This window comes from Haemaphysalis longicornis, unplaced genomic scaffold (assembly GCF_048455015.1).
Source record: "Haemaphysalis longicornis isolate Haplotype H1 unplaced genomic scaffold, Haemaphysalis longicornis Haplotype H1 scaffold_11, whole genome shotgun sequence".
NCBI lineage: Eukaryota > Metazoa > Arthropoda > Arachnida > Ixodida > Ixodidae > Haemaphysalis > Haemaphysalis longicornis.
In genome coordinates this window covers 31,997,541-32,021,115 of record NW_027526214.1, presented here as the reverse complement: position 1 = coordinate 32,021,115, position 23,575 = coordinate 31,997,541, and positions in this window count along the sequence as shown.

Genomic DNA, 23,575 nt, shown 5'->3' with positions numbered 1-23,575 from the left:
GATATAAATTGAGTGTTTGATCTGTTACGCTGTATGAAAAAACCAAGAATTTTTACACTTCCTACTGCTGGAACGGTGTTGGTCCCAATCTGAATTTTTTGTCCGGTGGGGCTTTCGATTTACGCTCCGCGGGTAGAAGAAGGAGCTGAGATTTCTCAGGTGCACAGCTGAGTCCTGCCACACCCGCCTCCTCGACAACCACCTGTGCACCAGCTTGTAGAACTTCTTCTATGAGGGAATCGCTACCACTCGGTACCCAGTGTGTATTGTCATCCGCGTACAGGCTAAACTGAAGGTGCGGAATTCTTTCCAACCTCTTGGGGATGTTGAGGAGGGCGAGATTAAACAAAAGCGGAGACAGTACGGTGCCCTGCGGAGTGCCAACTGAGGGGAGTTCAACAATGTTTCAACCTAAATAATTTCAGCCTAACTTCAACCTAAATAAGTTCAACCTAAATAATTGCAGTGCGAGACGTGAGGAAGTCCCTGACGTAATTGTAAGTACGTTCTCCAGGGGAGGCTGTTGCCAGCCCTTGCAAGATTGCCTTGTGTGATACCCGGTCAAATGCCTTCGTGAGGTCTAGGGCAAGTACAGCGGCCGTGTACATTTTTGACGGAGGGGTAATTACTTCCAGGGATAGTTGACGAAGAATATCCTGAGAGGACAATCCTGATTTAAAGCCAATCATCGAGTGAGGAAGAAAATTAGTAGAGTTGAGATAATTCGTAAGGCGAACATGGATAATGTGCTCTAGAACTTTTCCAATGCATGAAGTGAGGGAGATGAGCCGAAGATGTTCGATATTGAGCGGCTTCCCCGGTTTAGGTTTGAGTGCAATTTTTGCGTGCTTCCAGGACTGGGGTAGAACGCCGAGTTTCCAAAAATGGTTATAGTATTTTGTAAGGATTGAAATAGATTGGTCGCCTAGATTAAGGAGCATCTTATTTGTGATGCCCTCTGGCCCTGGGGCCGACCCTGGGCGAATGTGGAGGAGGGCGGCTCGTATCTCCGCTTCCGTTATTTCCGCATCTATTTCAGCATTAGCTTCCCCTCAATAGGACGGAAGAGCCTGTCTATCGCCTGTCGGGATGTAAAGGTGGTAGACTCCGCCACCCGAACGACTCGGGCTGAAGGGACCTTTTTTAACCCCCGAGTCGTTACTCGAGGGTCGAACACTCTCGACACGTCGTAGACACTCGAGTGACGACTCGGGGGTTAAAAAAAGTCCCTTCAGCCCGAGTCGTTCGGGTGGCGGAGTCTACAACCGCCAACCACAGGAAACAAAAATGCCTTAAAATGTACAGCGGAGAAACTGGAGGAGACAAAGCCCCGTTTGTAACGTAGTGGTTATCGCACCAGACGCTTATTCTGTAGGTTATGGGTTCCGATCCCATCCGGCTGGAATTTTTTCTCCCCTGCCTTCCTCTCTTTAAAATGTTTTTATATCTTTCAATGCAACACCGCACTGCCCCTTTGCTTTCCGACGCATTCCTTGCAGACCACCATCATTTCTGGCTTAATTGAACGGGCCCTTTATTTTCCTTACTGTTTCACTACATGCCATAGCGAGAGCGTTTGTTCTGGCAGGCTGGTGGTATGTGTACCTTAAGAGGCCTCAACGCTGGTCGACTACTCTCGTTATGTCGAAGACACTTGAGTCACATGCCGGACGTTTAAAAGCAGGTCCCCTTAACCCGGAGTAGTTCGAGTCCCATTAGATACCACGCACAGGAAGCAAAAATACCTTCACATGAGTACCTGACAAAGTGGAAGGGAAACAGCCGCGCTGGTAGCGTAGTGGTTATCGCACCAGATGCTTATTCTGGAGATTGTGTGTTCCTATCCCACACGGCGGGAATTTTTTCCCACTTTCTTTCTTTCAGAATTCTTCACCTGTTTCCATGACCTACTGTATTCTCCCTTTGCTTTCCCATGCACTCTTTACTGCCACGCCTTCTTTCTGTCCTATTTCAACGAGTCCCTCATTTCCCATTCTCATAAGCAACATGATTATAAGGGCCTCTGTTCTGGTACTCTTGGTGCCATGGATGGCTTAAGATGGTTCAACGGTGGTCGAACACAATCTAACGGTTTTAGGTACTCCATTCACACCCCGGAGATCAAAATCAAGGTCACTTTCAGTCGGAGTAGTTCCAGTGGCACAGGCTACCATTCCTACGACCAGGAAACAAAACTAGCCTTACATGATACCCGACAAAGTTAAAGGGAAACATCCCCGCCGGTAGCATAGTGGTTATCGCGGCAGACTCGTATTATGGAGGTCGTGGGTTCGGACTCCGCAACGCGGCAACTTTATCTCCACTTTCTATCTGTGCTTCGAAATTCATCATCTGTTTAAATGGCCTACCATTCCCTCCCCCTCGCTTTCCGAGGTTTTCTTGACTGCGAAACCTTATTTCTTTCTTATTTCAATGAGCCCCTCATTTTCTATTGTGATTGACTACATGCATAGAGGGGGCCTCTGTTCTGGCAGTCTTGGGGCCATAGGGAACTTAAGGGGGTACTACTCTGGTCGGCCACTCACGGCCTGTCGTAGACACCCGAGTAACGTCCCATGATAAAAAGGTCTCCTTCATCTCGCGTTGTTCGCGTGGGGCTGTTACCACCCAGAAATAAAGGAAACAAATATACCTTAACATGAATACCTGACAAATTTGAGGGGAAAGAGCAACGCCGCTGGCGTAGAGAATATCGCACCAGGTGCGTATTCTGGAGGTGGTTGGTTCGGTTTTCAAAAGAGAATTTTTGGGCGTGTAGTAACTTATAACTACACAATGTCCGTCCGCGTTCGTACGCATGGCATCTACAATCCCAAAAAATCACAGTCACCGACTAGATTCGAGCTTGTCTGGCAGACCAGACCGAGATTGTGTCGGTTGCTTTACCCTTTGAGCTACGACCGTGAGTTAGTACCCGAGAGCTATACGGATCGCTCCCTCGCCTGTATCGTGTCGGAGTATCTTAGGACCTGCCAATGTCCGCCTGCGTATGTATGTGCGCACTCCAACATCAAGTGAAAATTAACTAAATTCGGTTGGACCCGCGAGTTGCAATTCATTTAGGGCACAATCAATGTGCCGCTTACAGGTTCAAACCACAGGAATCTCGGGTCGCAAATCGGATGTCACCCGGGGAGCAACTTGAATGTAATTTCCAGCCTTCGTACTCCTCACCCTCCACATCATCCACGGAGTGAACATGCTTCCATATTTGTCTCCATTTCATTTAAGTCTTTCATCAACTTCATTTGTTTTAATGACCTGCAGCATTCTTTCCTTGGCTTTCCGACGCATTACGTACTGCCAACCCCGATTTCTGTCTTATTCAAAGAGCCCTTCATTTCCTATTCTGATTCGCTACAAGCATAGCGAGCGCCTCTGGCAGTATTTGTGCCAAAGATGGTCTCCTTCACCCCGAAGAGTTCGAGTGGCTCTGGCTACCACCCCCACGCACAGGAAACAAAAAAAAACCCTAACATCAATACCCGACGGAGTAGAGGGGAGCAGCCCCACCCGTAGCGTAGAAGTTATTGTAGAAGAGTCGTATTCTGGAGGTCGTGGGTTCGGGTCCAACCAGGTAGAAACTTTTTCTCCACTATATATCTCTTTTTCAAAATTCTTCGTCTTTATCAATGATCAACCTCATCCCCCCTTTGATTTCCAAGGTATGCTTGACTACCAACCCTTATTTATGCCTTCTATTTAACATGCGCCTTATTTTTCATTTTGATTGGCTACATGCATAGGGAGGGCCTCTGTTCCGTCAATCTTGGTGCCATGGAAGCTTAAGAGGGTTTAACACTGGTCTGCCATTCTCAACATGTCGTAGACCCTCGAGTCAGTGCTAGGGTGTTAAAAAGAAGGTCCCGCTTACCCCGAGTAGTTCGACTGGCACTCGCTACCACCCCCACGCACATAAAACAAAAATACCTTAACATAAATACCCGAGAAAGTCGAGCGGAAACAGCCCCACCATTAGCGTAGTGGCTATCGAACCCGACACCTATTTTGGAGGTTGTGGCCTCTGATCCAACCCGCGAGAACTCTCTCTGGACTTTCTTTCTGTCTTGCAAAATTCTCCGTCTGATTCAATTATTTGACGACTTCTCGCGTTTGATTTCCGAGGCATTCTTGACTGACAACCCTTATTTCTGTCTTAAAACAACGAGCCTTTTATTTCGCATTCTGATTCACTATAATCGTACGAATGGCCTTTGTATTCTCAGTCTTGGTACCATATGTAGCTTGACATGTTTCAACGCTCGTCGACTACTTTCGACATATAGTAGACACTTCAGTCATGGCCATGGGGTTGAAAAGAAGGTCCCCCTCACCCCGAATAGTTCTAGTGGTGCTGACTGCCACCACCAAGCACAGGAAACAAAAATACCGTAACATAAATACCGGGCAATTTGGACTGGAGCCGCTGCTATCGCACCGGATGGGTGTTCGGGAGTTCGTGCGTCCGGATTCCACTCGGCGAGAAATTCTTGTCCACTTTTTGTCTTTCAAAATTCTTTATCTCTTTCTACAACCTACCGCATTATCTCCTTTGGTTTTTGAATCACTCTTGACGGCCGAACAATATTTCGGTTCTTATTCAACTAGTCTCTCGTTTCCCATTATGTTTCTCTACATGCATATCGAGAGCATCTGCTCTGGTAGTCTTGGGGCGATGGTTAACTTAAGAAGGTTCAACCATGGTCGACCACTCTCGACAAGTCGTAGGTACTCGAGGCACATCCCGGAAGTTCGAAAGAAGGTCAACTTCATGCCAAGTATTTCCAGTGAAACTGGCTACCATCCCTACGCAAAGAAAACAAAATTACCCAAAATATTACCCGAGAAAGTGGAGGGGAAACAGCCCGAATTTGACGCCATGGCCATCCCACCAGATCCATATTCTGGAGGTCGTAAGTTCGGATCCCACCGGGCGGGAAATATTTTTTCACATTCTGCCTTTCAAAATTATAATCTGTTACTTTGACCTGCCAAATTTTCCCATTTATGTTCAGAGGTACGCTGGCCTACCAACCCTTAATTCTATGTTAGTTCAACAAGCCCCTTATTTTCCATTCTGATTCAGTACATGCACAGCGGGAGCTTCTGTTATGTCAGTCTTGTTGGCATGGGTCGCCTTAAAGTTTTCAAAACTGGTCGATCACTCTCGACATGTCGTTAATACTCGAGTCACACCCCGGCCATAAGAAAGCAGATCCCCTTCACCCCGTATAGCTTGAGTGGCACTGGCTATCACATCCACGCACAGGAAACAAGAATACCTTGACATCAATACCCGAGAAACTGGAGGAGAAACAGCGTCACCAGTGGCATAGTGGTTTTCGCATCAAAACGCCTATTTCGAAGGTTCTAAATTTTGATCTCACCCGACGTAAATTTTTTTTTTTTGAATTTTTTTCTGTATTCCAAAATTCTTCATCTCATTAAAGAATTCACGCCTTCTCTCCTTTCATTTCCGAGGCATGCCAACCCTTATTTCTGTCTTAATTCAACGAGCCCTTCATTTTCCATTCGGATTTGATACATGCATAGCGAGGGCGTTTGTTCTGGCAGTTCTGGTGCCAAGGGTAGCTTAATAGGGCTCAACGCTGTTCGACCACTCTCGACATGTCTTAGACACTTGAGTCACCGCCCGGATGTAAAAGAAAGGTCCCTTCATATGGAGTAGTTTGAGTGGCGCTGGCTATCACTCCCACGAACAGGAAACAAAAATACCTAAACACAAATGCCCGAAAGACTTATCTGGATGCAGCCCCGCTGGTAGCATAGGTATCTTACCAGACGCGTATTCTTGATGTTGTGGGTTCGGATCCATACTGTCTGGAGTTTTTAGGTGTGGCGTAAATTAGGACTGCACAATGTCCATCCGCGTCCATGCGCATGGCAATCACCATCGCAAAAATCACACAGGCACCGGCAGAATTTGAGCTTGTCTCTGGTAGACCAGGTCGAGTTAGTGTCAGTTGCCTTACCCTCTTGGCTACAACCGGGAGTTAGTACCCGAGACCAAAACGGCCTACTCCCTCACCTGTATCGTCAGGACCTCCCTCGTCTGTACCTCAGGACCTCCCAATGTCTGTCAGCGTCTATCACTGCGCCCCTAACCATCAAGCGAAATCAAGTAAATTCTGTTTGAGCCACGAGAGGCAGTTATATTTAGGGAACAATCTAGGTGCTACTCAAGTATAAAACCAAATATACGTCGGGGCGCGCAAATCGGATGTCACCCTGGGAACAAATTGGATGTAATTTTGAGTCCCTGTGCTCCTCACCCTCACCATCATGCGTGGAGTGGAGATGCTTCCATGTTTGTCTCCACTTTATTTCTGTCTTTCGAAATTCTTCACCTGATTCAATGAACTACCGAATTCTCCCCTTGGCTTAGCGAAGCATTTCTCACTGCCATGCCCTATTTCTGTTTAGATTCAAGGAGCCCTCATTTCCCATTCTTATTCGCTACATTCATAGCCAGGGCCCCTCACAGTATTTGTGCCATGGGTGGCTTAACACGGTTCAAAGCTGGGCGAGCACTCCCGATATGTCGTAGACACTTGAGTCACATCCTGGATGTTAGAAAGCAGGTCCCTTTCACCCCGAGTAGTTTGAGTGGCGCTGGCTACTACCCACACGCTGAGGAAACAAAAGCCCCTTAAAATAAATACTCGACCAAGTGGAGAATAAACAGCTTTGCCGGTAGCATAGAAGAGAGAGAGAAGGCTCTTTATTAGAAAAGAAGGCCGAGATGTTTGCCGGAATTGCGACACCGACATGCTACTCGGCGGGGGAAGGGGGAGGGGGAAAGAAAAGGCCCCATAGATTACAGGGCTGAAGAAAGAGGAAGAAAGCGAAGAAATAAAAGAAGACAGAAAAATAACAAGAAAATGACACTCAGTATGTGAGTAGTAAGATTACAAAGTCTGTCTTCTAAACTCTAAATCACTGCAGCGACGCCAATCTCGTCCAGATAGTCGAACAACGCCTCCAGTAATTTGCGTTGAGCTGGTGGAGATGGCCATGGACCAAGAAGTACTTTCAAGGTCATTGGTCCTGGGCTGAGGCGCTCTAGTTTCTGCGCAAGACTGTATCTTGCGTGTATGTATGCTGAGCATTCCAGCAGCAAATGCTTCACGGTTTCCGGTGACCCGCAGTTGTCGCAGTAAGGGTTTCTGGTGACACCAAGTCGAAAAAGGTATGCCTTCGTAAGCGCTGCGTTGAGACGAAGTCGGTGATATAATGTCTCTAATCGGCGCGCAAATACCTCTGGCAGCCTCATCCTGAGCTCAGGGTCTATGTAGCGTAGGAAGGCATGGTGGTGATCTGGAAGGGACCAGAGGCGGTTCCGTTCAATTGAAACAATCTCCTTCGCCATAGTTGTGGCATCACGCTTAGTGAAAAAAATCTTCCTCACATTGCGCATTTCCAGGCCCCTGCGAGCAGCTTCGTCCGCCTTCTCATTTCCTAAAACACCGCACTGACCGGGAAGCCACTGAAACGTTATACGGTGTCCAGCGTCGTTGGCAAGGTGGTGCAGGTATGTGATGTTGCGAGAGGCATGTTCATGTAGGGTGAAGCAGTCGCTGCGTCGCAGGTTTTGGAGAGCCGCCTTCGAGTCTGTGAAAACAGTTCATTCCTTTGGCTGCTGGCGTAAAATGCAGCGTATAGCTTCCTTGATCGCATGAAGCTCAGCGGTCATCGATGATATCGCATGCTCGAGGCGATAGGAGAACGTCTGGCCAGTAGAGGGAATAAATATTCCGGAGGAACTGCGCTCAGATGTGCAGGAGCCATCTGTGAAGATGTGGTTTGCGTCAGAGTACAGCCAGCTGATATGCTGAAGTGTTAATTGTAAGAGTACGCTTTGAGGCATGCTCTTTTCGGAGTTGATTCCGGGGATGCTGCATCTGATATGTAGGGGCGAGAGGGTCCAGGGTGGAAAATTAGACGGCATTGCTTTTGGTGCCTGGGAGGGAACAAAAAGATTTAATGTCCTGAGTGTTTGCCCGAAACTCGAATTACCATCGTACCTAGGCGATCGTCCCCGTCCCCGTCACCCCGTCACCCCGAGTAGTTTGATGGGCGCTGGCTACCACTCCAAACAAAAGAAACAAACATACTTTAACATATACCCCAGAAAGTGGAGGGAAAACAGCTTCGCTCGTTGCGTAGTGGTAATCGCAACTGACGCGTATTCCACCCGGTGGAATACGCGTCAGTTCACCGGGTGAAAATTCCACCGGGTGGAAATTTCTCTACCCTTTCTTTTGGTCCTTTAAAATTCTCCACCTGATTCAGTGACCTGACGGCCTCTGTTCTTCGATTGGCGAGGCATTCTTGACAGGCAACGCTTTTCTCTGCCTTATGTCAACGCGCCCTCCATTTCCCATTCTGATTCGCGACATACATACGGGGGGCATTTGTTCTGGCAGTCTTGGTGCCATGATTAGCTTGTGAAGGTACAACTCTGTTCGACCATTCTCAACATGTCGTATGTACTCGAGCAACATGCCGGAAGGTTACAAAAACGTCACTTACATCCCGAGTAGTTCCAGTAGAGCTGGCTACCACCAATACACACAGGAAACCAAAATACCCCAACATGAATACCCGACAAAGTGGAGGGAAACAGCCCGCCCAGTAGCGTAGTTGGTTACACACCTGACCCGTACTGCGGAAGAAGTGGGTTCAGATCCCACCAGGTAGCAAGTTTTTCTCCATTTTCTATTTGTTTTTTTTTTCGAAATTCTTCGTCTGTCTCGTTGTCCTACCGCGTTCACCTCTTTTCTTTCTGAGGTATGCTTGTCTGCCAACCCTTCATTCTGTCTTAATTCAACAAGCTCCTCACTTTCCATTCTGATTCGCTGGCCGTCTGGCCGTGCTGGCCATCTTGGTGCCATTGGTAGCTTAAGAAGGTTCATCGCTGGTTCACCACTCTCGACAGGTAGATACTCGAGTCACAACCATTGGGTTAAAAAAGAAGGTACCCTTACCTCAAGTATTTCATGTGGCTCTGGCTACCATTATCAAACACAGGATAAAAAAATACCTTAACACAGATACCCTAAAAAGTGGAGGGGAAATAGCCCCGCCTGTTCAGTAGTGGTTATACACCAGACAGGTATTTTGGAGGTCGTTTGTTCGGATGCAACCCGGCAGGAATTCTTTGTGCACTTTTTGTCTTCCAAAATTTTTTATCTCTTTCAATGACCTACCGTATTCTCCACTTTGCTTTCTAGAACAAAAATATGCTGCCATCTCTTATTTTTGTCCTAAGTGGTGAAGATATTTGTTGGTTTTCTGGCGCAAGGTCAACGAAGGCCAAAAAGCGCCAACACAATGGTTGTGTTGTTTCTGGTGTAAAAGGTTAAGCAAAATAGATATGTGATAGGCCACTGCGGGGTGAAAGAGGACCGTATTTAAAACAAACTCTGAAGTGAGCCAAATGAATATAAGGTTAGGGTACACACTGAATGATGAATCAAATTTACCCCCTCCCCTAAGGAGCTATGTCCCCATCTTAGACATAGCCCCTGAGACATGTGGTATGAGATGCCTTGTCAAAATACAGTGCCTCCACGGTAAACAAAGACACGTTTAATTGGAATGAAGAGTTTCTCGCTTAAAAACAATGATGGATGAAGTGCAATCATGTGAGTGTGCAGTTCGCGGAAATGCTTTTTTCTGCCACTGTGGAGATGCCGAAATTCAGCGAGATCATGAATTACTGAGAGACGATGTCCACAACTGTTGCATCATGGCGGTGGGGATCCATGGAATTTCATATGTATGACCTATACGTAGTCTGCAGATGTACAGTTTCGTTGTTGTGTGGTGTTTCTCGGTGAGGTAGCTGCCAAGTGGGGGGTTTATAGTGTGGAGTTTGTTTTCTTTCTTTGTTACCCAGCGTTGCTTCCAGAGTTTTCGTAGTGCCTTACAAATGAGCGGTTTTATGTCAAGATAGGGCAGCTGAGGAACATCGATTTCACAGCGGAGTGCTGCGGCAGCGGCGCTCTGGTCAGCAAGCTCATTGCCAGTAATTCCGCAGTGTCCAGGCACCCCGCACACCATTATGGTCCGTTTTAAAGCATACTTTTATTGACCTTGTAGAATATCGCATTTCCACTTTTTTTTTTTCAGAGCGTAACGCTGTTACAAAGCTTTAGGAGTCCGCATATATACATAAATTGTGTTTTTGTCTTATGCGTACCACAGTTATTAAAATAGCACGTGCCTCCACCGTAAATATACTTGTGTTTCTCTTGAGCGGTGTTGTGCACAAAAAGTGGGACCATGTGCCGCACATGCCATTGCAGTGGCATACATTGAGGCATCCGTATAAAAAGCAGTATATAGGTACTTGTATTGTAAGTGTAGAACGTGTTGCAGAATGAGTTCCTTAGGTGCGTGTCTTTCGTCAATTTTCTTGAAAGACACGTCACAGATGACAGGGAGCAGATTAAATAGTGCAGTAAACTTGGTGATGTGTGTTTTGTAGGTGTCGGTCAGAGTGACACCAAGGTCCAGCCTCTTCTCGGAGAGAATAAGGGAGAGAGAGTGACGACGGCTCAAAAACAACCTTTCAGATGATGTGTTTTGAATAGTAGTATTGAATGAATGATTCCTCAACGACGTCGCTCTCACACAGTGCAAAAGCGCCACGTGTGTGCGTTGGTGCTCTAAGCAGCACTGGTCGGTTTCAACATACGGGCTTTCTTTGCGGCTTGTCCGGAAAGCCCCACTCAAGGCGGAGGCCTAAATTGAACACTGGGTCAAGCAGTTTTAAAGCTGCTTTCGAAGAAGAACCATAATTTATACTGGCGTAGTCATGCGGAATCGCAACAAACTATTGAAAAGACGGAGCAACCATGTCTTATCTCCACCACATGATTGTTTGAATAGTGTTTTATAATGTTCATGGCTTTAGTGCACTTAATTTTAAATTGTTTATGTGGGGGAAAATTCTAAGCCTTTTGTCCAGCAGAATACCAATATCCTTTTGTTCATTTTGGACGAGAATCACTACAATAAAATACAGACATCAGGGTCAAGGCGGACTCCAGGCTGCCCAGAATACTTTACACATGTGTTCTTTTCAGGATTGAACTTAAAACCATTTTCTTCTGTCCTCTTTTCAAGTTTATTAGCACTAAGTTGTATCTGCCGCTCACCGATTGACTGATTACAAGACTTATAGCTGATTTTAATATCATGAATGTTGACTGAGCTGAAAATTGTGGGTGGCAGCGCTTTTCGGAGTGAATTTGTTTTGACAATGAAAAGTATACAACTCAGTACTCCACCTTGTGGGACCCCGTTTTTTCAGTGTGTATTCTAGAAAGTGATGCTACGACCCTTACGCGAAAGTTCGCTCATACACGTAGCTTTCTATAGTGTTGAGCATATTTCCAGATACACCCTAACCTTTGAGGTCACGCAGGATGCCATAGCACCATGTATATTGTACGCCTTCTCCATGTCAGAAAATAGACATACAGTGATGCCTGTGGACAAAAGCATCGTTAGCGTACTATTCAAAGGCGACAAAGTGGCCGGTTGTAGATCTTTACGAACGGAAACCTGCCTGGTAGCAATCTAGAATACCGTGGTATTCTAAAACGTACATGAGCCTTTTAATGACCATCTTCTTTAACAGTTTGCTCAAACAATTGGTAAGTGCTATTTACCGATAGCTAGAAGGAGAAGAGGCATCTTTCCTTTGTTTAAGAAATGGTACCACAATTGCGTCTGTGCAAGACCATGGAAGATGTCCTGCACTCAATATCTTGTTAAACAAACGAAGGAAAGTTTCGAGGGTGAGGTGATCAATCATTGTGTATGTGGTTTGGTTTGCAGCTGGTGGTGATGTCTCCCAATTCGCCAAGGCAACCTTATCTCGTTGATGGAAAATGGACCGTTGTAAGAGTCTTGCGACGATTTCTTGATGTCCCTAATGGATTTCCGTTCAGCAGATGTTTTGTACCTCTTACATCTGTCTTTGTAATGTGAAGAGCTTGATATAAGTTCAAAGTGTTTGGCTAGTTTGTGTGCCTGGTCTTCTAATGTGTCACCAGTATTGTTAACAAGCAGTAACGTTGTTTGGTGCCCTTTGAACTTTTTATTCGGTTCCACACCTTGCTTGTGTCAGTGTATAAGGTAATAAAACCCACAACAGCTCTCCAGTTGTTGGTTTTGGCTTCGCGGCGAATACGCCTTATAAATGCTTTGGTACGCTTGAAAGCTATTAGATTCTGTTCCGTTAGGTACCTCCGTGTTTACCCCAGGGCTTGTTTTGTCCTTGGCGTGCGTATAAACACTCCTTATTCAACTAGTGTCTTCTGTGATTTTGAGAAGTGCCGGAGGTTTCAAGGATTGAACTCTTGGCAGCATCTATATTGTCGGTCGTGACATTTCTAGAAGCTTCATCGATATGTATTTGTTTTATGAATGTGTCGGACAGCAGTGATCTTTGCTTAAAAAATGGGATTTTAAACGTTATTTAAACCCTATTTAAACCGGGATTTTATACCTTTTATGGTAAATAGAACTGTCAGAAAGGGCATCTAGACACTTTGGAGTGACAGGGATGTGGTTACTTTTATTAGGGTTGTAGTTAAGATACCACTCGAACGAAGCGAAGAGGATGAATGAGCATATTGCTAAGTCAACGTGTGAGTAGGTGTTGTGTGTTGTAGTGTGTTGGATTCTTTTGCTTAAATATACAGGCACCAGATGAGAGTTAGAATGTTTCAATTACATGGCCCCGGCCATCTTCGTGTTCAGATCTCCGCAGTTTGCTATGGGCAATAAAGTCGCCCAATAGTAGGAATGGATCCGGTAGGTGGTTAAATAAGGAATCAAATTCAGGACTACAAAGCGAAAGTCAGGGGGATCATAAATAGACGCTACCATTAGTGACTTCCCGGCGATTATTACACGCACAGACACCACTTAGAGGGTTGTCATAAAAGGGACAAATTGACATTTATAATATGTTGTATAACAATATCTACACCACCACAGGAGTGAAAACAGTCTTTCCTATCTTTTCTACACAAAGAATAGCGCGTCAGAAAGTTTTTTTTGTTTCTCTTGCAAGTGTTTTTTTCAGACGACATAAGATAGTTGATTGGGTTTTATGAAGAATTTCGTATATGCCATCCAAGTTTTTATTAGGCACCTGCAGTTGTATTGTGTAATACATTGTACTACCATAGGTTTTAAAGAGAGCGTGCAGCATGTATTGTGGCAGACGGGTGCTGTTTTCTATGTTACTGAGGCTGCATTAGGGCCAGTTATGCAAGGAGCTGGTTTATTCCCGCGGCCGATGTTGCCACGCTTTTGTTTGGCGGAACAGCTGACCGAGCTAGCGTGGGTGTTACTTCTATCTCTTCACCCGACGGCAAAGAAGTATATGCAGAGTGTCTTGTTGCCGCGGACTTCGTGGAGTGCCACTCGTGTTTGCCGTGTGGGCCTATGGTGGCTATAGCGGCGTTCTGCGTGCAGATGTGGATGTAATGCTTCCCACCTCGCTACCTACTGTGCCCAAAGGGGACAGCGAAGCAGGAGTGGAAGGCAAACTGTCTCCACCTACAGGGTTCGTTTCCACCTAAGCCGCAGTGGGTGCCACAGGATGTGGTAGAGCATCTTGGGCAGCAGAATCCAGTCCAGTGGGGGTTGGTGGTGGGACGAAGTGTGTGCTGCGGCGCTGGGTCACCACCGGAACGTGACCCCGCCCTCACCCCTGTGAGCGGCGTCACCGTAACTTCCTGAAGGAAGCATGGAATGTCTTTTTCGAGCTTCTGGCTAAGAGAGGTTGTGGGTGACTGAGGCTTATTTCTTTCTCATTTTTGAATTTTTTGCAAGGACGGGAGTACACGGGGTGGGTTCCCTTTACAGTTAAGACAGTGAGATTGTGTTGCATTACGTTCATCTGTCTTGTAGTCGTGCTTCGAGCATTTTGCACATGTGTTTTGCCCTCGACAGTTGTTGCTACTCTGCCCGTCCCTTTGACATATGAAGCAACATCGCGGGTTTGGGATGTACGCCCTTATCTGACAGTGGAAAATCCCGGTTTTGACAGATTCAGGGAGCATACTACGATCAAATGTCAAGATATGTTCGGTTGGGATCTCATTCCATTCGCGCCCTTTTCTGAATTGTCTAACAGCAGTCACTCGTTGCACACGCAAGCCCTCAGGAATATCTGCCTCCGTTATAGTATGGGCTCAGTTTGCGAGAGCACACCTTGGCAGCTCTTGAGGGTTCGATGAGGTGTTAGAGTGATCTGTAAGTCACATACGCTTGTATTCTTTAGAAGGTTAGCCGTTTGTTCCTTAGTTCTGACTGCAATGAGCATGTCACCAGATGCAAGTTTCTTCGTGTCGTAGTTTTTTCAAAGTATATCTTCAATGAACGTACCGATCAGAAACACATATTTGGAAGTTATTGGGGGGGGGGCGCTTTGTCTACTGTTGGCATGACTAGAAAGCTAGAAAGGTTGTCAGGGCTGTTCAAGAGGAGGTTCGGTAGGGGTTTAAATATTGCTTCGATGCGGGCCCTTTTGATGGCCCGATTATTTAAAAGAAAAGGTTTAGGTACTACCATGCGCCATAGTATAAAGCAGGGGAAGGTGTTACTTTTTTCTGACTTTACCCTGATCATCAAAAAGGTGCCAGGGCTATCTGCCCTGTAAAAAAACAGGGAGGTCATCCGCCAGAGCTTGACCACGACTCTCACCGCCACCGTTCATGGTTTCTCAAAGTCAACCTAAAAACACATCGCCAGGGTTGGATACAGCTTAGCTTGGTGGCTCGGAGTCCGTGGTGTCGTCAATACCGTCGCCATGATTACTCAAGGTGCCCCGTGCTGGGTTTCTGCCCTAATTTGACAAGCCCTTCGTTTCGCAGTCTAATTCGCAACATGCGTAGTGCGACCTCTGGCAGTCTTGTTTCCATGGGTTGCTTATGACGCTTCAAAGCAGGACGACCATCCTCGACATGTCGAAGCTGGACGACCGTTCTCTACCCTTGAGTAACATCCTGGAGGGGAAACAGCTTAACATGAATATCCGACCAAGTGTAGGTGAAAGAGCAACGCCGGTAGCATAGAGGTTATCACACGAGACTCGTATTCTGGAGGTCGTGGCTTCGGATGCTACCAGGCGGAATTTTTTTTCCACTGTGTATGTGTTTTCCAACATTCTTGGTGTGTCTAAATGACCGAACGCATTCTCCACTTTGCTTTCCGCTGTTTGGTTGACTGCCAACCATTAATTCTTTGTTATTTGAACGAGCGCCTCATTTTCCATTCAGATTCGCTCTATGGATAGCGAGGGCCTTTGTTGTGTCAATCTTGGTGTCATCAGTAGTTTAGGAGAGTTCAACGCTTGTCGGCCGCTCTCGACATTTCGTAGACACTCGAGTCCCAACGAAGGGGTTAAACACAAGGTCCCCTCAATACGCGTAGTTCGACTGGCGCTAGCCAGTACCACCAAGCACAGAGAAGAAAAATAGATAAACACAAACACCCGAGAATGTGGAGGAGAGACAGCTCTACTGGTGGCGTAGTTGTTATCGCACCAGACGCATAATCGGGAGGTGGTGGGTCCTGATCCCAAATGGCGGGAATATTTCTGCCCATTCTTTCTCGCTTTCAAAATCCTTCATCTGTTTTAATGGCTTACCGCATTCTCCCCTTTGCGTTTCAAGGCACTCTGGACAGCCAAACCTTATTTCTGTCTTAATTTAACCAGTCCCGCATTTCCTATATAGATTCTTTACTTGTATATCGAGGGCCTCTGTTCAGTAGTAATGGTGCCATGGGTACCCTAAGAGGGTTCAACGTTGATCGACCACACTCGACATGTCGTAGGTACTCGAGTCACATCCTGGAGTTTGAAATGACGCTCACCATAACCCCGAGTAATTCCAGTGAAACTGGCTACTGCCCCCCAGCAGGCACAGGAAACAAAAAATACCCGATGATAAATACCCGACAAAAGTGGAGGGGAATCACCCACGCCGGTAGCGTATTGGTTATCGCACAAGACCCGTATTGTGGAGGTCGGGGGTTCGGATTCCACCCGGCAGAAAATTTTTCTCCACTGTCTATCTATTATTTTTTTCAAAATTCTTCGCCGGTTTCAATGACCAACTGCATTCTCTCCTATTCTTTTCGAGGAATGCTTGACGGCCAACCATTAATTCTGTCTTAATACAACAAGCCCCTCATTTCCTATTCAGATTTCCTATATTTATAGCAAGCGCCCCTGTTCTGGCCGCCTTCGGCCATGGGTAACTTATGAGGGTTCAGCGCTGGTTGAGCACTCTCTATATGTCGTTGACACCCGAGTCACAGCAAGGCGGTTGAAAAGAAGGTCACATTCGCACCGACTAGTTCGGGTGGCGCTTACTGCCACCCCTAAGCACACGAAAAAGCCGGTTAACATAAACTCCTCGCAAATTCGAGGGAAAACAGCCCTGACCATAGCGTAGTGCTTATCGCACTAGATGGGTATTGTGGCTGTCGTTGGTTCGTATCCAACCCGGAGGAAATTGTTTCTCTACTTTGTTTCTGCCTTCCAAAATTCTCTCTCTAATTATATGATCTGCTGACTTCAAGCCATTGATGTTCGAGGCATTCTTGACAGCCATTTCTTATTTCTGTCTTAATTCATTGAGTACTTCATTTCTCATTCTTATTTGCTACGTGCATAGCGATTCCGTCTGCTCTGCAAATCTTGGTGCCATGGGTAGCCGAATAGGGTTCAAAGCTGATCTACCACTCTCGACACGTCGTAGACGCTCGGGTAATGGCACGGGGGAAAACAGGTGCCCTTCATACAGAGTAGTTGGAGTGGTGCTGGCTACCACTCCCAAGCACAGGATACAAAAATACCTTAACATAGGTGCCCAAGAAAGAGAGGGAAAATAGCCCCGCCGGTGGCGTAGTCGTTACTGCACCAGGGGCACTCTTGACTGCCAATTCCTATTTCTGTCTTAATCAAACGAATCCCTCATTTCTAATTCTGATTCTGTGCATGCATATCGAGGGCCTCTATTCTGGTAGTATTGGTGCCATGGGTACCTTAGGAGGGTTCAACGCTGGTCAACTCTCGACATGTAGGTACTCTAGGCACCACCCAGGGGCTAAAATAAGGTTACCTTCACCTCGGGTAGTTCCACTTGCACTGGCTACCACCCCCACGCAGAGGAAATAAAAATACCTTAACATGAATACCCGACAGAATGGAGGGAAAACAGCCCCACCTGTCCCGTAGTTCTTATCGCACCAGACGCCATTCTGGAGGTCAGGGGCTCGGATACCAACCGGCGGAAATTTTAGGTCCGGAGAATCTTAGGGTCACCAATGTCCGTCTGCGTGCGGGCGCATTGCATTTACAATCGAAAAAATTAGGTCTATTCCATTCTCTGAAGAAGGATGACCTGCAAAGCCGGACGCAGTCCACGGAGTGCCCAAAACAAAACATGTGTATCGTAATTTGCGATGGAGCATTTTTCCCAGCCAATTACCTGAATGAACCTTGGATGGATCCAAGCTTTTTATTACAGATAAACATGAAACTGCATTTGTCCCTCCCACGTCGCAGGCATCTTACTCTTTGTGCAACGCCGGGTTCAGTCTGTTGCTTCCACTGTGCTAATATATTTAAGAAATATGTCATTTCACGTCTCAGATAATCGAAGTGCGTGACATGGCACTTTTTCAAGTGTCTAGATAACGATACGGGTTTTGCGTCGGTAATTTGAACGTAGACTCACACGCAAACCCGATCCACTCTACCAATAAGGACTCCGGACAGGTCCAATTGGACCATTTAACGTCTGCGTTTAAATCTCGCACCAAGACAATGAACGTGTGATACATCTGTATGGGCATGAAACCTATAGCTGAGGGTGCACGCCTACCCTCCTCCGTCCAATTATTCGCCACTACAGACCTGCACAGGCATAAACGGGCCACTATTTATTTGTGCGTGCTTAGAAGGGACAGACACCGGCGAAAATATCCCCTGATAGCCCTCTGAAAGGTGGTATGGGCTCCCGCCTGCTTTCCAAGCGGGCAATTTGCGGTTCATTCGAAGAAATTCGTCGCTACTCCACGAGCTGAACTTGAGGTGGCAACGACGGTGCCAGCAAATTCCGGTTGTTTTGCAGTCATTCGCGCTTGTGTTCGGGCTAACGCTTCAATTCTGGCTCATCTTCCTCCAAATGAACGGCATGCACCCGTCCCATAACGATTGGAAACGTGGAAGACCTTGAGTTCTATTCTCGCGTACAAACAAGTGGCTGACCATGCTCCTTTCCCCTTGTATGCATCCTTCTGTGTGTGTAAGATGTCTGTGTAACACATTAACCCACAACCGAAACACTAGATAGACGATGACAGTAGACTAACCGCATTGAGCTATGTAATTTCAACTATAAATACCAACACAACCGGAATTTCATCGGTTGCGGCATGAAGACTAGTTTTTCGTGCACACTCCTCTTTTTCTACCCGCAGATTATGAATGCATAATCCGGCAACCTGGGAAGGCGCTTACATAGGACATAGGCATGCAAGACACTAGCGTGATTGCCGCTCTGAGACCTTGTCTCTTCTACCGGGATAGATTCGCTGCTACTAGGCGGAGTGAATTTGAGTGGGAACGGTGATGGCGGATTTTTGTCATTTTAGGGGGCAGCCTTTCAGCAGACGTTGCCAGGGCTTTGCGGGAGCGGCGTCTGTTTGTCCGCGTAACCGAGTGAGCAAACGCAGCAGCGACCAAAGAAAGGAAACGGAGACGTGCGTCTAGAGCAGGGTTAAGGGGAATACGACACGTTCTGCTAGGGCGTCATCTCCGTCATTGCCTTTTTTTACACATGTTTTATGTGTCGCTACCTACGAGCACCCTCCCCCTGACACATTCTTCAGACGCTGTTGCATCCTCCGTCATTCAAAACCACGAGACGTTTGCGAGGGAGGTTCAAGCACGATATGCAACACCACGCTCGCTACTTCACTGTGCGAAACATTCCGAACCACCCGACATTTGCGCGGGAAATTCAAGCTCGATTTCTAACATGCTGGCCGGCGTGGCGGCGCTCTGTGAGGTAGCAGCAGATTAGCGCTTGCCGCCGTGAGTTCGCTTATCTCGCGAACACTTCTAAGAGACGCGGGAGAAATGCGCTATAACACAGATAACTGCAGCTCGCGCTCTGCACAAATTTTATATTGGAGAGTGTAGTAATCGTCAGTGCATTTTCGCACGTCAATCCATGCTTCCTTTATTTTTCGCAATCATCTCATAACCCCATACTATCGTTAGCTGCGGACTGACCAACTTGCCAATAAGGTATCAGTGGAGGCGAGGGGGAAAATAGTTGTTAAAGAGGGGTCAGCGTGGGTCACGAGGAGCCCCAGAGCCGCGCTTAGTAAATCGATGACACCGGAATGAAAACTGGACGGATAGATATATACCCCTTTTTAGTAAATATCACAAACCACCGGCAATAATGGAGCCTGCGTCGGGACGACCAGACAGAGCTATCATCAGTCGTCTTACCCATTCGGCTACGACTGTGAGTTATTACGCGAGAATCAAACGGCTCACTCCCTTGGCTCTAACGGTGATTAATATCTTAGGACCTCCCAGTGTCTGTCTAAATTCCATCCGTGAGCATACCAACATCAAGCGAAAATGAAGCAAATTCAATTTGACCCGTGGGTTGCAGTTTCATTGACGGAACAAGCTAGATGCAAATCACGGCTCGAATCGAATTAGGGTCAGGGCGCAAATTGAATTTTACTCGGGGTGCAACTTGGATGTCATATCTAGTCCCCATTCTGAGACCTTTGGCATTATCTATGCACTGGAGATGCTCCCATCTTTCCACTTTCTTTTGGTCTTCATCTGTTTTCATGCCCTACCGCATTCTCCCCTTTGCTTTCTGAAGCATTCTTGATTGCCAACCGTTATTGCTGTCTTAATTCAATAAGCTACTTATTTCCCACTTTGATTCGCTACATGACTAGCGAGGGTCTCGGTTCTGTCAATCTTGGTGTCATGGGCAGCGTCACTGGGTTCACCGTTGATCGACCACGCTCGACATGTCGTAGACACTCGAGGTACTGCCCGGTGACAACAAAAGATGGTCGCCCTCACCCTGAGCAGTTCGAGTGGAATTGGCTACTGCCCCGAGGCAGTGGAAACAAAAATACTTAAACAAACACCCAAGAAACCACACGCCAAACAGTCCCTCTTGTAGCGTAGTGGTTATCGCTCCAGACAAGCAATGTGGAGGTCGTAGGTTCAGATCCCACCCGGCGGGAATCGTTTCTCCACTTTATTTCAGTCTTTCAAAATTCTTGTTTTGTTTCAATGACCTTCCGCCTTCTCACGCCGTGCTTTCTTCGGCGTTCGTGACTTCAATCCCCATATGTCTTCCTAATTCAACCAGCATCGAATTGACAAGTATGATTAGCTACACTCACACCGAGGGCAACTGTTCTGGCTGGCTTGGTGCTATGGGTAGCTTAACACGGTTCAACGTTGTGCGACCACTATCGACATGTCCTAAGCACTCGAGTAACGACCGGTGGTTAAAAAAAGTCCCCCTATACCGTGTGTAGTTCGGGAGGTGCTGGCTAACGCCCCCAAGCAGAAGAAACAAAAAACACCTCAACAGAAATACCCAAGTGAGGGGCGGGATAACGATGCAATATTGACTGCAACCGTTTTATAGTGTTACGAGGCAGATGCGAATAAGCAATTTATTTACCTATAATTACAGCTGTAGGCAAGGAACAAAAGGCAAGGCACCCAACGCAGCTCGTGTCAGTTCGTTTCTGGGCGATCTTTTCCTCGTCTCTCGTCTCTCCGAATTTTTAGGCCTGGTCATTAATGCAGAATCACCTCCAGGAGCTGCACTAGCGAGTTTTCCGAGATGGAGGTTGAGAAAGCAGGCGGCGGGGTTTGGCGGCGGGGCTTTGGCGAACGCGACTGGCGACGCTGAGGTGATGGTGAGTGGCCAGTGCGGTTGCATCGTGTGCGGTCGGCTGCGAAAGGCTTTTTTACTATCTTGCGGCCCTCGCGGAAAGTCAGTCTCACGAAAGACGCGTTCAACTCCGGCCCAACAAGGTAAATATGAACAAAAACAGTACTTCTATGACCCCGCAACTAATTGCGAAACAGAGCACGTAAGCGCCAAATGTCTCATAACCCCCAAAAGCTTCCCGAGCTGACCAATTAAAGCAAGGGAAATCAGTGGGGCAGTGGAAGAAAACAAAATCGCATTTCATTTCTTTTCACAAACATTCGAAGCATTCTTAAAAATCGCAAATAAAGTCACGTTTTTATTATGCAAATAATGCCGATATCATATCAGTAACAGTGACCTGGCTGCCTCCAGACATTCTTCGCCATGAATTACTCGACTGTGCTCACTCTTTTCCGTTTCACAGATGTGACCTTACAGCCCACCAAGGGGGCAGCATATTGCTCGCTGTTTCACAAACCCTACCATCCCAGTGTTTTCACGTTCCCTCAGATCTCGCGATAGCGTTGGGGTATTATCAAACTCTCCAATCGGAAAGGTGTTGTCGGTGTGTGCTATTGTCCTCCTGCATCATCCTCATCCTTTGTCAACGAAAAGCACGACGCTGTTTACTTTGTTTATTCTCGCTACCGTTTGGTGTGCTTGCTTTATAAGTTGCTTTTAAGGAGCCAAACATTCATGGGTAACAAAACTATCTACTATAGTCCCCTTTTTCGCATTCGCAAACAATTTCTTAAGTCTATGCCACAAACTCGAGCGTACGACGTCGTAAAATACCATATAATTGTTTTCTTAATATTGTACAGCGCCTTATACTTAAAGATTTCCTCAGAAGTACGAGGAGGCAGGCTGGGACTAATGGCTGCAAAGCTTGAGAGAGGCCCCAGCCCCCTTTGGTTCAGTACAATGATGAGGCAAAATCAATTAGGCTAGAAATTATAATGGGAGTTACAAAAATACAAGCAACATGTAAAACACAAGACATTACACAACAATATGGGAAAGGTACAGTAATGTACATTAGAGTACAAAAAAGAAAAGTAAAACAAAATCCAAGTGGACAATCAGAGTAAAGGTAAGATAGGGTTTTAAAGATAGATACAGTTACAAAACCTGCTCATTTAACAGGTCTAGACGACACCCACTGTTCTAGCCATTCAAGCCGATAATCTGATTTAGGAGGTATTTTTTCGCGTGTGTTTTAAATATGTTTCTGCTGCATTTGAAATCAATGTGGTCTCCAACTTTGTTGAGTATGTCGGTGCATTGAAACACAGAAGAATGGCTGCCGTAGTTTGTTTGCAATTTCGGTGTATGTATTTTGGAACACCTAAGAGGGTACATACTGCTATTTTTATGTTTTCCATGGATATTTTCTTTGTGTATAGCTTGTACAAGCTTCGCATAAAAAATTTGGTCAGCCGTAAGCATACTGTATTGAACAAATAGTGGACCCGTTCTCAAGTCGGCATAGTGCCCGTGAACATTGGCAAATAGACGGATAACTCTTTTTTGTAAAACGATCACTCGGTTGTAATTTGTTTTGTTGGTTGTTAATTACGCCAATATCCCGTAGCAACGCCTAGAATAAACCAGAGTGTTATAAAGCTGCTTTTTCAACCACAGCGTCCCAATATGTAGAGAACGGAAATATGTTTTTGAATTTTTATTGTCTAAGTGGTATGATATGAGGATGCCACGATAATTCTTCATAAAGCCATACTCCTAAGAACTTCTGTTCTTTGACTTGGTTGATCATATTGCCCCGATATTCAATATGAATGCCTTGATCTATCTTCCTATTAATGGTCTAAAAATGGTATAGGTAGTGTTCGATGCGTTTAGCTGTAATTTATTTTCGTGCAACCACTTTGACAACATTTTTAAATATCTATTTACTTCATACTGGAGTTCTCTTATACTGCTACCGGAGAAACATATGTTCGTGTCATGTGCATACATGGCTATCTGGGGTGTACATGGTATATTTGGAAAATTCTTTAATTATATTAAGGTCTACAACGCTCCCAGCTTTCACCCTTGCGGAACACGCTGTTCTATTGCCAATAACTCCGATCAAATACTGTTAAATTCAACAAATTGCTCACTATTACTTAAATAGGTCCTTAACAGGTCAGCCGCTATTCCGAGTATTCCTAATTTTTTAGTTTTCTTAGCAATATTTCATGAGTGATTGAGTCAAATGCTTTTTGTAGGTGCACGAATAACCCCAGTGTAAATTTCTCACCCTCTATATTTTCAATTATACTGTCCTTATATTAGGCAGAGCTTCCTGCGGTGACTTATTTTTTTGAAAGCCGTACTGATACGGTGGAATGACCTTGTGTGTATTGAAAAAGTTTCTTAGTCTATTATGTATTACATCTAAAAATATTTTTGAAAAGACAGTCAACAACGAGATTGGCCTGTAATTGTACAACTGGTCATCGCCACCACCTTTGTGAATTGGCATAACT